Source organism: Chiloscyllium plagiosum, unplaced genomic scaffold, assembly GCF_037043375.1.
Source record: "Chiloscyllium plagiosum isolate Xiang-an unplaced genomic scaffold, Cpla_swu_hap1 HiC_scaffold_2, whole genome shotgun sequence".
Classification (NCBI taxonomy): domain Eukaryota; kingdom Metazoa; phylum Chordata; class Chondrichthyes; order Orectolobiformes; family Hemiscylliidae; genus Chiloscyllium; species Chiloscyllium plagiosum.
In genome coordinates this window covers 135,333,330-135,347,219 of record NW_028270140.1, presented here as the reverse complement: position 1 = coordinate 135,347,219, position 13,890 = coordinate 135,333,330, and the positions used below count along the sequence as shown (strand labels likewise).

General features: G+C 40.8%; 1 long non-coding RNA gene across 1 annotated transcript in view; it reads left to right on the top strand.

Moving 5' to 3' along the window:
- The first annotated feature begins 2,921 nt into the window (after positions 1-2,921).
- The window catches only part of LOC122557338 (uncharacterized), a 49,072-nt gene continuing 38,103 nt past the window's right edge, over positions 2,922-13,890 (top strand). The window contains exon 1 of the long non-coding RNA XR_006313808.2: positions 2,922-3,319. This is a non-coding gene — a long non-coding RNA (uncharacterized LOC122557338). The remainder of the gene's footprint in view (positions 3,320-13,890) is intronic.

Genomic DNA, 13,890 nt, shown 5'->3' with positions numbered 1-13,890 from the left:
AATCAGAAATAAAAACAGAAATTGCTGGAAAAGCAATTTGTGGAGTGAAATTAAAGTTAGCGTTCCTCAGAACTGGTGAAGTTTCCATTTAGCCAATTGCCATTTCCCCACACCAACACCATATCCCTTCATACCTTGAAGGGGTGGCACTTTGGCTCTGTGGTTAGCACAGCTGCCTCGTAGCACCAGGGACCTGGGTTCAATTCCCTCCTCGGGCAACTGGTGTGTGGAGTTTGCACATTCTCCCTGTGTCTATGTGGGTTTCCTCTGGGTGCTCCAGTTTCCTCCCACAGTCCAAAGATGTGCAGGTTAGGTGAATTGGCCATGCTAAATTGCCCATAGCTTTAGATGGATTAATCAGGGATAAATATAGGGGGATGGATTTCTCTTCAGAGGACCAGTGTGGATTTGTTGGGCCGAAGGGCCTGTTTCCACACTGTAGATAATCTAATCTAATCTGGAAATGTATTGACATCTGTCTTGAATATGCTCATTGTTAAAGCGTGCACCTTAAGGTATAGAACTGCAGAGATGCACCACCCTCAAAAGGAAGACATTTCACCTTATTCCTGTCCTAGACGACCTACCTTCACACTCCACAACCACCTACTGAAGGAGCAGTCTCGAAAGCTAGTGCTTCCAAATAAACCTGTTGGACTATAACCTGGTGTTGTGTGATTTTTAACTTTCAGAGTCAAGATTAGAGTGGTGCTGGAAAAGCACAGCAGGTCAGGCAGCACCGAGGAGCAGGAAAATCGACGTTTCGGGTCAGGAACGAGGCCTCATTCCTGATGAAGGGCTTTCCTGCTCCTCGGATGCTGCCTGACCTGTTGTGCTTTTCCAGCACCACTCTAACCTTGAGTCTGATCTCCAGCATCTGCAATCCTCACTTTCGCCTTATTTTTAACTTTGTACACCCGAGTCCAACACCGGCAACTCCATGACTTCCTTCTTTCATTGAATGTCTCTTATTTCTGGACGCTTTCACAGGGGAATCGTTCAAACGACCTTGCTGCACTTTGTTGAAGGAAGCTCATCGGGTTTCTCCCAACTCTCTGCAGAACAATCCCATTACCCCTCCCTTTCCTTGCAGTCCCTTCATTTTCCTGAAGTTTCCACCTCCATTCCCCTCGCAAAGAACCGACTCTGCTCTCACTAATCATAAAGTTCCAAATCTTCGCCACTCTCGTAAAAAAAAAGTCTTCGCATCCGTCCAAAAACCTGTGTGCTCTCATCCTGGTGCTATCAGCGGATGGGAGCTTGTCTCTTTTATAATCCCTTCTTGCCCCCTCCCCAGGAGACAGCCCAAGGTTTTTCTGCTCCAATTTAACCTGGTCGGTAAAATCATCGCGATTTTTGTTTTATTTGTAAATGGCATGTACTCCGTCCGGATGCTGAGCTCTCTCACATTACCAGCTGCACCTGAAACCTGGGGAAATGAGCGCTGGGCTCCCTTTCGGGTTTGCTGTAAAACAGCAAAGGACGAGAGTGGAGCTCAGGGTTGGGATGACACTTGGCCGTCGCACTCGCTGTGTGTCTGACAGAACCAATCTTAGTCAAACTGGCTGGATGCTCGCTAACGTTCAAGTCTATTGTCCCCCTTCAAAAGCGATGTGATGGGCAGTGCCGTGTTTCCCCATGACCTCCGGGATTTGCAGGAATCAGAGTTGGCGTTGTGTTGTGACAGCTAATTCAGTCAGAAAGCCGCATTCTCCCAACTTGCAGAAAGCAGCATTCCTGAGAGTATACAGACAGGGAAAGAGCATTGGCGTTGAGAAACACCCTCAGCTGCACTGCTCTCTTAATTCACTGCTAACTGGATAAGGCTTTGGGACATTTGATGGATATGCTAAGATATCAATATTGTTTTCTTAAATAAACGTGTTGTTTTACTCCAACTCCCCCACTGTTTCAAATTCTGCGCATTAACTTAAGAATTTTAAAAACCGCCAGATATTTTGCCAAAAAAATCATGTCGAATTCTAAGTCTTGAGTCATACGCTCTATCCTGCATCTCTGTTTTATTTGATATTTTTCATTCTCTTACAGCTTTTGTAAGAGAACAACTCTTTTTCAATAGGGAGTTAATTGGCAGCCAATTGGACCGGCCCATGTCTTAGTGACATCTCCTAATCAGTATCTGCCGCCACCGCCATAATCACACAACAAAACAATAATCACCACAGTTAATTTTGCAGCAATTGAATCGACAATCACAAGGAGAGTTTGTGTTTGAAGGCAAAACTCCTCTCTCAGTGAGAGCAGGTGTGACTTAGTTCTCGATTCCACTGACGATGGGATTCTTTTTTGAGTGCTTGTAATTCAGAGAGATTAAAAGTGTGGATTATTCTCTTTTTTTTTCCGGTCTGCGATGTTTTTCTCACGCCGTCCATGGAGAAGTCCTGGCTATCCCAGTGATTTTCACAGGACGAGTCCCTCAAAGGCTCACAGAGATATGTTGGGGTTGGAATGACAAGGGTGGGCTGGTTATGGAAGTGCTCCACCCTGTTGGGAGCGCTCTCCCTGTTTCTTTCCCCTTCCCTAAGTTCACCCCAAACTACGCAGTTCATTCTAAAGGCTGCTGTCAAAAGCCCCAGAGAAATGTATTCTCAAACTTTCTCATATATTCGCTCTGAAGGCGAGAAAATAAGGCGGGACCTGTGACTGTAACTCTTCTCGACATACAGTCCCGGGAGAAATGGGTTGGTTAGCCCTCCCACTCTCCTGAGGGGGTTGTTTTGTGACGCTCCCCACCCCGACCACGGATAGGCACAGGGATTGTGTGTATTTAAATATCTCTGCCCATCTCTTCTTCCAACCCTATTAATATGTGAAAGGGATGTTATTACCTCGTGGTTCCGCTGAGCACTGTGGTGCACTTATTCTGCATTGAATAGATTGCAATTCGCATTGTAGCTCATTCCCCTCAGCGACAGGGTCTGAGTGTACAGTGCTGAGCTGCTTTAGTCCCTCTGTGTGGGTGAAGCCAGCAGCCGTCTCACCGCGCACCGATATTCCCAGCGCTAGACGCAGGGCTGCAGCCTACGGCGAGTCGCTTCTCAGTGGATTTGGGAGACTTTCCTTCTATCCTCCCTCTTTGAAGCGATGGTAGCAAAAGTGAGGTTTGCAGCGCGGACAACTCTGCCTGGTGCCTGTTTATTGTTTTGGTGTTTTTTTTAAAAAACAAAAGTAAATGAACTTAAAAGTTCCGCTCGCCGTTGATCATCCCTGAGCAAGGAAGATTGAAAGCAAAAAAAATAAGGCATCAGTCGGTTAAACTCTCCTGGGAGAATCGGTGGCGTGAAGTCTTACTGGAAAGGTAAACGCGCCTCAGATGTGATCGTGCTGTGTCATATCTCAAGTTCAAGTCGATGAGCAACGGTTATGGTAAACGAGGAACAATAATTTAGATGAAGGACTAAGTAAAACGAGGTTAGAAGTTTGTTTATTTTTGCAGATGTAACTCCATTCACAAGTTTGGAAGATGTACTCAGCTGGAATAGTATATGTTGGGTTGCTGTTTGGAATGCTACACCGCTTTAATTGTGAATGTTCCTCACATTCCCGCATGAACTGTATTTTTTTTTGGTCACCAATTTATTTGGGTAGAGCAAGCGTCACTTGAGTCTGAGGAGGCAAAATAGTAACTTGTCGGTGTTAAGTGCACAGGGATCACTGGGTAACGAGACTGTAAAATGCAGTGCTGCGCTAGTTAACGGTGATCAGTTGTTTGATATTATTTCATGTGTATTCCGAAACAATCGTTATTATTTTAGCAGAATAAATTAAGAAAAACTCTAATGCAGAGGTGGGAGGTGAATGCGTTCACCTGTGATCCGTTTTCAACAAGGTGGGAAATGTTTAGTCGGGTAATTCTGGTTGCACTTTGAGCTGGTGAAGACTCGTCCAAGCACTGACCAGATCTTGCAGCTGTCACGCTACAGAATTATTATAAGGTATAACTAATCGATGTGCATGCACTTGAGGGAAGCACTTTTTACCTTGAAAACTAGGGACCGAAACTGATGTGAATGGAGAGCTGGGAGAGAAGTCGCTGTCACCTCCTGAACCTCTCGTCACCGCTGGCCAGGGTGTACCTGTGACTCGAGAGGAGTCTGGCACGGAGATTGGGGCTTTGCTACTGGTTGGGTGCATCTCTAACATTTGCACACAGCCGAGTCTTTTAAATGTCAGAGGGCGACGGGAAAGTCAGGGACAACCTGTTTAAAAATCAAACATCATAATAATAGATTTTATATTTAAATGTCATCCCTGTTTGATGCAACACTGCTAAATCATTTGTTTTATGCAAATGTTGAAGAGGGAAAAGTTAAGCTGCAATGAGCGGCTTCTTTTTCAACCTCCCAATAGTGTTTTGGTTTTTGCACTGATTCTGTTTTTTTTCTGACTTATTACTGCAACCCCTGTGTGCAACAGAGGTAAAGGATATAAGCGTTTTAATACCAGCTATTCATACAGCATATCTAATGAGCTACAAACCTAGAATTTATTTGAATTAATTTGAATCAAAATAAGCCTTTTTTACATAGGCTTAGCATAAAACTTGTATTCAACCTGTGCCAAATTATTCTGATAACTTCAATCCAGTGGGTATTGCAAAATGGCAAACCAAGTAACAAATTACAAAATGTATTTCTAGAGAGATGCATCAAAGTTAACCAGAAATAAATCTAGCACCCTTTTGTTGCACAAGGTCTCATTACTGAAGTTATCAAAATAATTTGGCACCATATGAATGAAAGTTGTACAAGAAATCTGTCCGGCATGTTGAAGGGATAAGGAAAGGATTAATCCAGTTAAACTCATTATTTTACATGGAAAGGTTGTGTAAATGTTCATCGCTCATTTTATTTCGCTAGAATAACCATTCAAGCTGCCTCCTTTTGTGCTTTCCATATTTTCGAGGTCAAACAAAGACAAAGATCAGAAAGAGACCACGCAAATTATAGAAACATGCTTAGGTGATTTTTATAGTTGTTTTGATTTCATAAGTAAGTGTGTCCCTGGAACTGGTTACAGTGACTTTTGCTGACAGACAAATCGTGCATCTGTAGTGTGTATTGTAAGGAATACCTCTCACATGTACTGTTTCAGCAGCACATCTATCACGCAACTAAATCTCAGCCATTAAAAAGGTATAAAAATTTCCAATGCATGTTTTCAATGAATGTCACTTTAGCAACTAAATTGGTTGCATGTTATTATCTATCTTCAGCATCGACTTGAAGCATAGTTTATAGCAGCAATTTTACATGATCAAATCACCACATCCAACCTAGTTTCCTTCAACCAAACATACAGAAATGTGAATATGTAATATTTCATAATTTAATCTTGTAAAATAAATAGAAATCACAATGTGCCAGAAATCTTGTGATGCCTTCTGCCATTTTAACTATGCTGTCACCTGTATCATGCAATCTTCAAATGCACCAATAGTTTTGGGAAAATGGAATTTAGAACTGAACATTTTTTTAATAAAAAAGCATCTTTATTAGTGTTACGTTAATATTTTGCTCATTCCCTCAGTTAAGGATATGATTTAATCTCTACAAATGAATCCATGCTTGAAAAGCCACCACAAAAAGTTTATTGTCCTGAGCCTGGCATCAAGACATAATGTGGCCGAATTTTCTTGGCACTTCGGTCCTAGTTACTTGGGGTTTTTGCTGAAGTTTCAATGGAAGAAACTTCAAAGCAATTTGGCTTTGGTAACTGTCCAGCGATTAAAGTCTGTTTGTGTAATCCTAGTCATATAATGTTTATGCTGGCGAAAAATACGAAGGATTCAAAAATCAGAAATACTGAACACTGAGTGCGCTTAGTTTTCTTTTCAGGACCCATGTGGCTAGAATCGCATTTTGTACCATCAGTATTAAATATGTCAACTTGTTCGCGTAAAATTCCTCACACCAAGTTAAACTTGTTGCTAAAATGCCAGATTGAATTTCATAGAAGCGAGTTTATGCATTTTTTGCTCACATTGCACAACCTTATTTTGATCCTGTTTTATTCAAAGATAACCAGTGAATGCAAAGTCTTTTTTTCCAACCTTTTTATCATAATGGCCCCCTTGTTATTGAAGGTGCGAATATTTGCAGCTGCCCTATTGCTGTAAATGCTTACTTTTTCATATATTTTCATTTGTCTCTGCTCATGCTCTGAATGCAATGAGTTGTGTTGAATATGATGAGTGTGGCAGTTCTTGTACACTTCATCTTTTATCTGCAAGTTAAAAGGAAAGACAGGCTATATTTATTGAGGACTTTGTTGGTGAGCCAGATCTTTGACTCGAAAAGCATGCACGCACCTGCCATTTGAATGGGTTAGTGACCTGCAATGACCAATTCGCCTCAGTACTTCAGAACTATTGAAGCAGATGCCCTAATATCATTGCAGACACTGGCTGATTCAGAAATATTTAATGGGACTCTCTTGAACTCTGGAGCACTTTAAGCACAATGCATGGTTTGATTAAGCAGATAAATAGCAATATGCTACTTCATCTCATTGCCTTAGAATACTTTATAATGCTTATCAAGAAAGTAGAATAAATATTGAAACTTTTCAAAGTTTTAATTTGTATTCAGATCCTTAGAAATAAGAGATGTGGGGCAGAAAAGATGGTGGAATTGTCATGTGACTACTGTGTAATTGACAAGAATGTGTTATGTCTTAGGAGTTTGAATCTTTGGCGATCAATTTGTTAAAAGGCAATGGATGCAAAGTCTTTAAATATTTTAAAGGATGATATAGATTCTTGATAACCACAGCAAGTTAGATTATCAGGGATATGCAAGGGTGTCAAGTTGACATGAAAATCAGTGCATCCGTGACCTTATTGAATGGTGGAGCAGGCTTGAAGGACTGAGTGGCCTACTCATGTTCCTTATTTGCATCGGTTAACATTATCTTATACAGCTGTGTTCATCCAGTGTAAAGTTGATCTCTCCTCATCCATTTTCTCATGAAGAAGTTTGGTTGTGTACTGACACACTAGCTAGGTGCTATCACTTAGTGATCATTTTTCTCCCAGTGTTAGAGCTTGCCAAAAGTATATTGGACAGATTTGATTCTTCTGTGGTTAACAAGCCCTTGAGTGGGACTTGAATTCAAAGTTTTTGGTGCAGAGCTAAGGGCATTACCCATGGACCCACGATTGTATTCCAACTAGCAACCTATCTAAAAAGGTTAAATTACTTCTAAATTATCGGCGAGCATTGGAAAAAAAAAATTGCTAGTTTAGATATGATAGCATTTTATTTTAAAAATACCTATAATTGCAGGATGCATGAATACACTATGCATTGATAGAAATTAATTTGTCTCTCTTGGCCGATCCACTTTAAAGTATTACAACCAGGTGAGGGAGGGCGGTCTCCTATTTAAACCCCCTCTGTCAGTCACAAGTTATTTTTCAAACACTGCAACATCACATTAAAATAGATCAAAATGAAGGAGCCCAAGATTTTTTTTTTGCATGAAGGAAAGAATTTTTAAAAATCTATTAACCCCAAAGTAAATAAAAATAAGCACAATAACAAACACAGGTGATAAGTCTTAAAATGCTGGCCTAGAAGAATAAATGTTTCACAGTTTAGATAATGCATTTTATATTAAATAATGTATAATTTCCTCTTTTGGGGCAGCACAGTTGGTCAGTGGTTAGCATTGCTGCCTCAATGCCAGGAATCCAGGTTTGATTCTAGCCTCTGGCAACTGTGTGGAGTTTGCACATTCTGTGTCTGAGTGGGTTTCCTCTGGGTGCTTTGGTTTTCTCCCACAGTCTGATGAGGTACAGGTTAAGTGGATTGATCATGCTACGTTGCCCATAGCGTCCAGGAATGTGCAGGCTAGGTGGATTAGCCGTGAAAAATGCAGGGTTATTGGTGTAGGATTTGTTTAGGATGCTCTTCCGAGGGTTCGTGTGTACTCCAGGCTTGTTTCCTCATTGTAGGGATTGTATGATTCTGATTTAAATCAGATGTTGAGTACAGGAGTTGGAACATCATCTTACTATTGTACAAAGCATTGGTGGGGTCATTGTTTGGAATACTGCATTTAATTCTGTTCACTGTAGGAAGGATGTTGTTAAACTAGAAAGAGTGTGGGGAAAAAAAAATGACAAGGATGTTACCAGGATTGGAGGATTTAAGTTTTAAAGGTGGGCTGGGAATTTTATCACTGGAACATAGGAGGATGAGTGGTGATTTTTAGAGCGGTTTATCAAATCATGAGGGGCATTGATAATGTGAATAGCCAAGGGCTTTTTTTTTTTGAGTAGGGGAGACCAAAACTAGGCAGCATATCTTTTGAGGTGAAGGGGATAGATTTAAAGGGACCTTCTTGTCAACCTTATCACATAAGAGTGTGGTGCATGTATGGAATGAGCTGCCAGAAGAAGTGGTAGAGGTAGGTATGATTACAACATTTAAAATAAGTGAAAGTAGGTAAATGAATAGGCAAGGTTTAGTGGTATATGGGCCATATGCTGGCAAATGGGACTAGTTAACATTGGGACACCTGGTTGGCATGGATGAGTTGGACTGAAGGGTCTGTTTTCATGCTGTACAGCTCTATGACTCGAAGTCCTTAGATTCCTTGAGGTATTGAATTTGGTCTTTGACTTAAAAATTATTAAATTTGTTTGCTGCTGCAATTGGCTTTTTCCACTCTGTGCTACTTTTGTGTTGCTGGGATAAATAGGCAGGGAGAAGAGGAGGAAGAATGAGAGGAAGTGTTCTGATGTTGCTTCAAACCCACTTTCCTCTTTCCTTCTCTGTTCTAAAGAAACAGCTACTGAAGTATGATTCATTTTGTACATTCCAGGGTCTGACTATGTTGTCTTTCTAGTTTGTGTCCAATGTGTGCAGTTATCATCCAAGTATGAATTTCTTGATGCTAACTCAGTTGGCTGTTTTCAACGCCTTTCCATGAAATAGTAATTTGTGTCAATGGTTTTGTGATTCTCCGTTCATTTCCTGACCTTGCCTCAATTGTGCTTGAGACATCATGGCATCCATTTTAGATTAGCATCTGTCCTTTGTTTTAAACCATTTTACTTTTATGAAAGGTTGCATATACCAATTAGTGAATGGAAGTTAAAGGTTGAAAGTCCATTTTTGCCACTGCCATAACACAATTGCAACAGTTTTGTGACATTATTTAAAAAATGTAGACAAAGGACTTTGACATGGTGTTAGTTTAGCACCCTGATGTTAGTTTCACAAAGTTGTTTTTCAATACTAGTGAAGTGAAAAATATCTGTTTTAAATTCAATGACTTTTAATATTCTAATTAAAGGCCACTGAGGATTGTGGTAAACCCTAATTGATCTTTGCCTGTTTCTGGTTAAAGACATAAGTAGGATTTGCTTTAACCATTAATAAGGTAATATCTCTGATCAGTAAAAAGAGCTTGTATTTGTATCTTACCAAATATAGTAGTCCATAGCTATTTCACAAAAAATCACAAGGGGACTGAATGATGAGCCATCATAAGTAATTAGGAGAAAGACTGGAAGTTGAGTCCAATAGATTTGAGAGAGATCATGAGGTTTAGAATGCAGTATACAAGGTTAATTCAAGGTGTTTGTTATGCTAATACAATACATATAACATCACAGGAGGCAATGCATTATAACATGATCTTGCTCACTTTTGCAGACTTGTGGCAAAATGAACCCACAGTAAGATGAGGCTATTTCAAAAACAGAATGTTAATGTAAATATCCTTCAACAGCAAAATGAGTTCAAGAATACTATGTATCAGTGCAGCCATGGAGAGTGGTGCCAAAGTAACTAATTGCTACTACATTTCTTGTGGATCAGGTAAAATGTGGCAAGCTCAGAGTCAGTGAAATTGAACACTGAAGAGTTGTAAAACTCAGCAAAGCTGTTAGTCTTGCATTGGGCAATAATGTTGAATTTCGCTGGTTTGTGCTTCTTCATATTATCAGGGTGGTTTGAATCAAAAATAAGTAAATAATTCTCTCTGTCCCAAAGACCTTGTTCTGGTAGGTTGCACATTGGGAAGATTCATTGTTGAACATTAGGTTGATGAGTTGACCCAGGGAAAACATCCAGTCTCTCTTTAGTGACCGATGCATTCATCCCAGACTCAGTTCTTGCAGTTCCAAGTTTAGAAAACAGGGCGACAGTCTCAAAATATTTAGTTATTCAGGACAGAGTTGAGGAGGAACTTCTTTCAGTCTTTGAAATGACCAATTCCACAGGGCTGTGGATATTCAGTCATTGAGTACATTCACAACAAAATGCGATATTTGTGTTTGAAGAAAATAAAAGATATAGAAATCATCCAGAAAGATGGAGTTGAAATAAAGGATGAGCTATCATCTTGACTAATACTAGAACAGACTCAAATGACGAATAGGCTACTCCATTTCTTGTATCATATGATCACTATAAGCATGTGGTTTTCGAAAAATGGTCCTTTGTGCAGGAACAATAGGAAATTAGAAACAATAAAGCAGGAATTAAAATGTTCCCTCTGTCTTTTTATTTTTATCCTTTTTGTTATACAGGCAAATGTCAAGTGTGGTGCTGGAAAAGCACAGCAGGTCAGGCAGCAGCTGAGGAGCAGGAGAATGGGTGTTTCAGGCATAAGCCTGATGAAGGACTAATGCCTAAAACGCCGATTCTCCTGCTCCTCAGATGCTGCCTGACCTGTGCTTTTCCAGCACCGCACTGTTGACTCTGATCTTCAGCATCTGATTAGATTCTCAACAGTATGGAAACAGGCCCTTCAGTCCAACAACCAACCCTCCAAAAAAAAACCCACCCAGACCCACTCCCCATATTTATCCCTGACTAATGCACCTAACACTATGGGCAATTTAGCGTGGCCAATTCACCTAGCTTGCGCATCTTTGGGTTATGGGAGGAAACCAGAGCACCCAGAAGAAACTCTCTCAGACACTGGGAGAACGTGCAAACTCCACACACAGTCACCCAAGGTGGGAAATTGAACCCAGGTCCCTGGCACTGAGGCAGCAATGCCAACCACTGAGTCACCATGCTGCCCTGTCTGCAGTCCTCATTTTCTCCTTATACAGCTAAATGGCTATTTTTGTAATTGCGTCCTCTGTGGTCTAAGAGACTTCTCTACATCTATTATAGTCGAGCCAAAGTTGGATCATTCTACCCTCTTTGTGCGAATGGATGAGCATCCAATCTTCAGTCTTCAAAAAGAGAGAAGTCCAGTATGACAACATGCTGAGATATTGTGGTCCCAAGATCAAAGTAGGGGTTGTTCATGTTCATGTTTTTTTCTGTACATGTGAACCTTCCATGTTTTACAAATGGTTTTTGATCCTTTGTGAAAGTTGCAGAGAGCAAAATTTCTGCGAGGCCATGAAGTGTTTTTTTTTATCCAAAATAGGAGAACATTTGTCTAATTTTACTTGCTTTCTCAAAAATAATGGATTGCATATTTCAGAAACTTAAGCTGAACCCAGTCTGAATTAAATGAATGTTAGTTTGCTATTGCAGGTGGATTTACAGAAGTTTAAGTGAGGGTTCATTTTTGAAACGGATAGCAACAACTAAAGAATAAATTGCATTTACATCTGTTTTTTATTGTAAAATGCTGGAAGGTGCTTCTCAGAAACACAATCAAACAAAAAGCTTCACCAAGGCCCAAAGAAGTGAATAAAAACTTGGGTCAAGAGGTGAGATTAAAGACTATATTGGAGGAGGAAAGAGAGGCAGAGAAGTGGAAAGGTTCAGTGAGGAAGCTTTGGAGCCTTTATAGCTGAGGACCCAGATGTTAATGTTGGAATGTTTAAATTTGGAGACGGTCAAGTATTCAGAACTGGAGGAGTGCAGATTTCTCATCTGATTGTAAAACTGAAGGAGGTCACATCGAAATGGTGGAGGGAAACCCAGTGCATGACTCTCTTCGCAAACCAATTGCTTGGATGATAATGGAACCAGACTAAATGGAAAGATGTTGGACAAGCATGGTGTGGTCAGCTATGGCAAAGGCAGCAGAGAGATCATTATGAAGGGAGAGAGAGAGAGTGAGTGTTTACCGAGTCACAGTTTTATGCAGTATCATTTGTAACTTTAAGAGCCATTGTAGTATTTTGGGAGGCAACAGCATACTTGAGGACATCAAAGAAAAGGAAGATCAAGATGCAGTCGTAGTTTTCATGAGCAGATGCATCAATGGTGATACTTCTGAGAATTTTTGCAGATTTGAGGAGACCGACGTATTAATGATATCACTTAATGTGAGGAGCAGAAATGAAATCTGAATTTTCAGCAACTAATTTGGGAGTAGAATTGAGGGAGAACTAAGTGAACCTGAGATCAAGTCTGAGCCTGGAGTTGAGAATGTGGTACTGGAGAAAGACAGCAGGTCAGGCAGCATCTGAGCAGCAGGCGATTTGACATTTTGGACGTAAGCTCTTCATCAGGCCCCACATTAAATGATATTGTTAATACTTCAGTCTCCTCAAGACTTGACCCTCTCCTTTTCAAATCTGTCATACTTCTTCTCAGAAGTATTACCATTGATTCATGTGCTCCTGAAAACTACGACCACATCTCGATCTTTCTGAAGCCTTGATGAAGGGCTAATGCCTGAAATGTCAATTCCCTTGCTTCTTGGATGCTCCCTGACCTATTGTGCTCTTCCAGCACCCCACACAACTCTGATCTTCAGCATCTGCAGTCCTCACTTTTTCCTGAGCCTGGAGATGGAAGACTGAGAAACCGGAGAAAGATGCAGGTTCAGGACTAGGGCAAAGTGAATCTTAGGGAAGTTTGATCTAGTATGCAAGTGCAAATGGCATAGTGGCTCAGTGCATTGGTTAGCATTGCTGCCTCTCAGTGCCAGGGACCTGGGTTCGATTCCACCTTCAGGTGACTGTGTGGAGTTAGCACCTTCTCCTCGTATGTGCTTTGGTTTCCTCCCACAATACGAAAATGTATGGTTTAAGCGGATTGGCCAGGGTTACGTGGGTAGATGGGATGCTGTTTGGAGGATCGGTGTGGACTCGATGGGCCAAGTGGCCTGCTTCCACACTGGAGATTCTATGATCCTAAGAGAAGGAAGCCTCAGCAGCTTGATTTTTGTGATGAAGGACTGCATGAGTTCCACGTACTCGTTGGCGGTGAGAGTAAAGGTAATAGGAGTTAAGGTGCATTGTGGGTTTTTTGTATTTGTTCTTAAGATGAAATTTGAGAGCTATGCCTGCATTTGTTGCCCATCCTTCTTGCTGTTTTGAAGGTTGTAATGTTCTCTCTTGTGTTCAAACAAGGGACAAAACAAGGCCACTTGGCCCTTTGAATCCCATCTGCCATTCATTTAGATCATGGTTGATCTGATTTTAACCTCAACTTTACTTTCCTGTATATTCCCGATTTAATTTTTCATCCCTTTGGCTTCTTGAACTGCTACATTACTGTACAGGTTTGGTACCAGAAGATTGCAAATGTTGTGCCCTTGTTCAAGAAGGGCAGTAGAGATGACCCAGGTAATTATAGACTAGTGAGCCTTCCTTCTGTTGTAGGAAAGGTTTTGGAAAGAATTACAAGAGATAAGATTTATAATCATCTAGCAAGCAACAATTTGATTTCAGATAGTCAACATGGTTTCGTCAAGGGCTGGTCGTGTCTCACAAACCTGAATTTTTTGAGAAGGTGACCAAGCATGTAGATGAGGGGAGGGCAGTTGACATGGTTTACATGGACTTCAGTAAAGCCTTTGATAAGGTTCCACATGGTAGACTGTTGGAGAAAATGCACAGGCATGGGATTGAGGGTAATTTAGCAGTTTGGATTAGAAACTGGCTTTCTGTAAGAAGGCAGCAAGTGATGGTTGATGGACAATATTCAGTCTGGA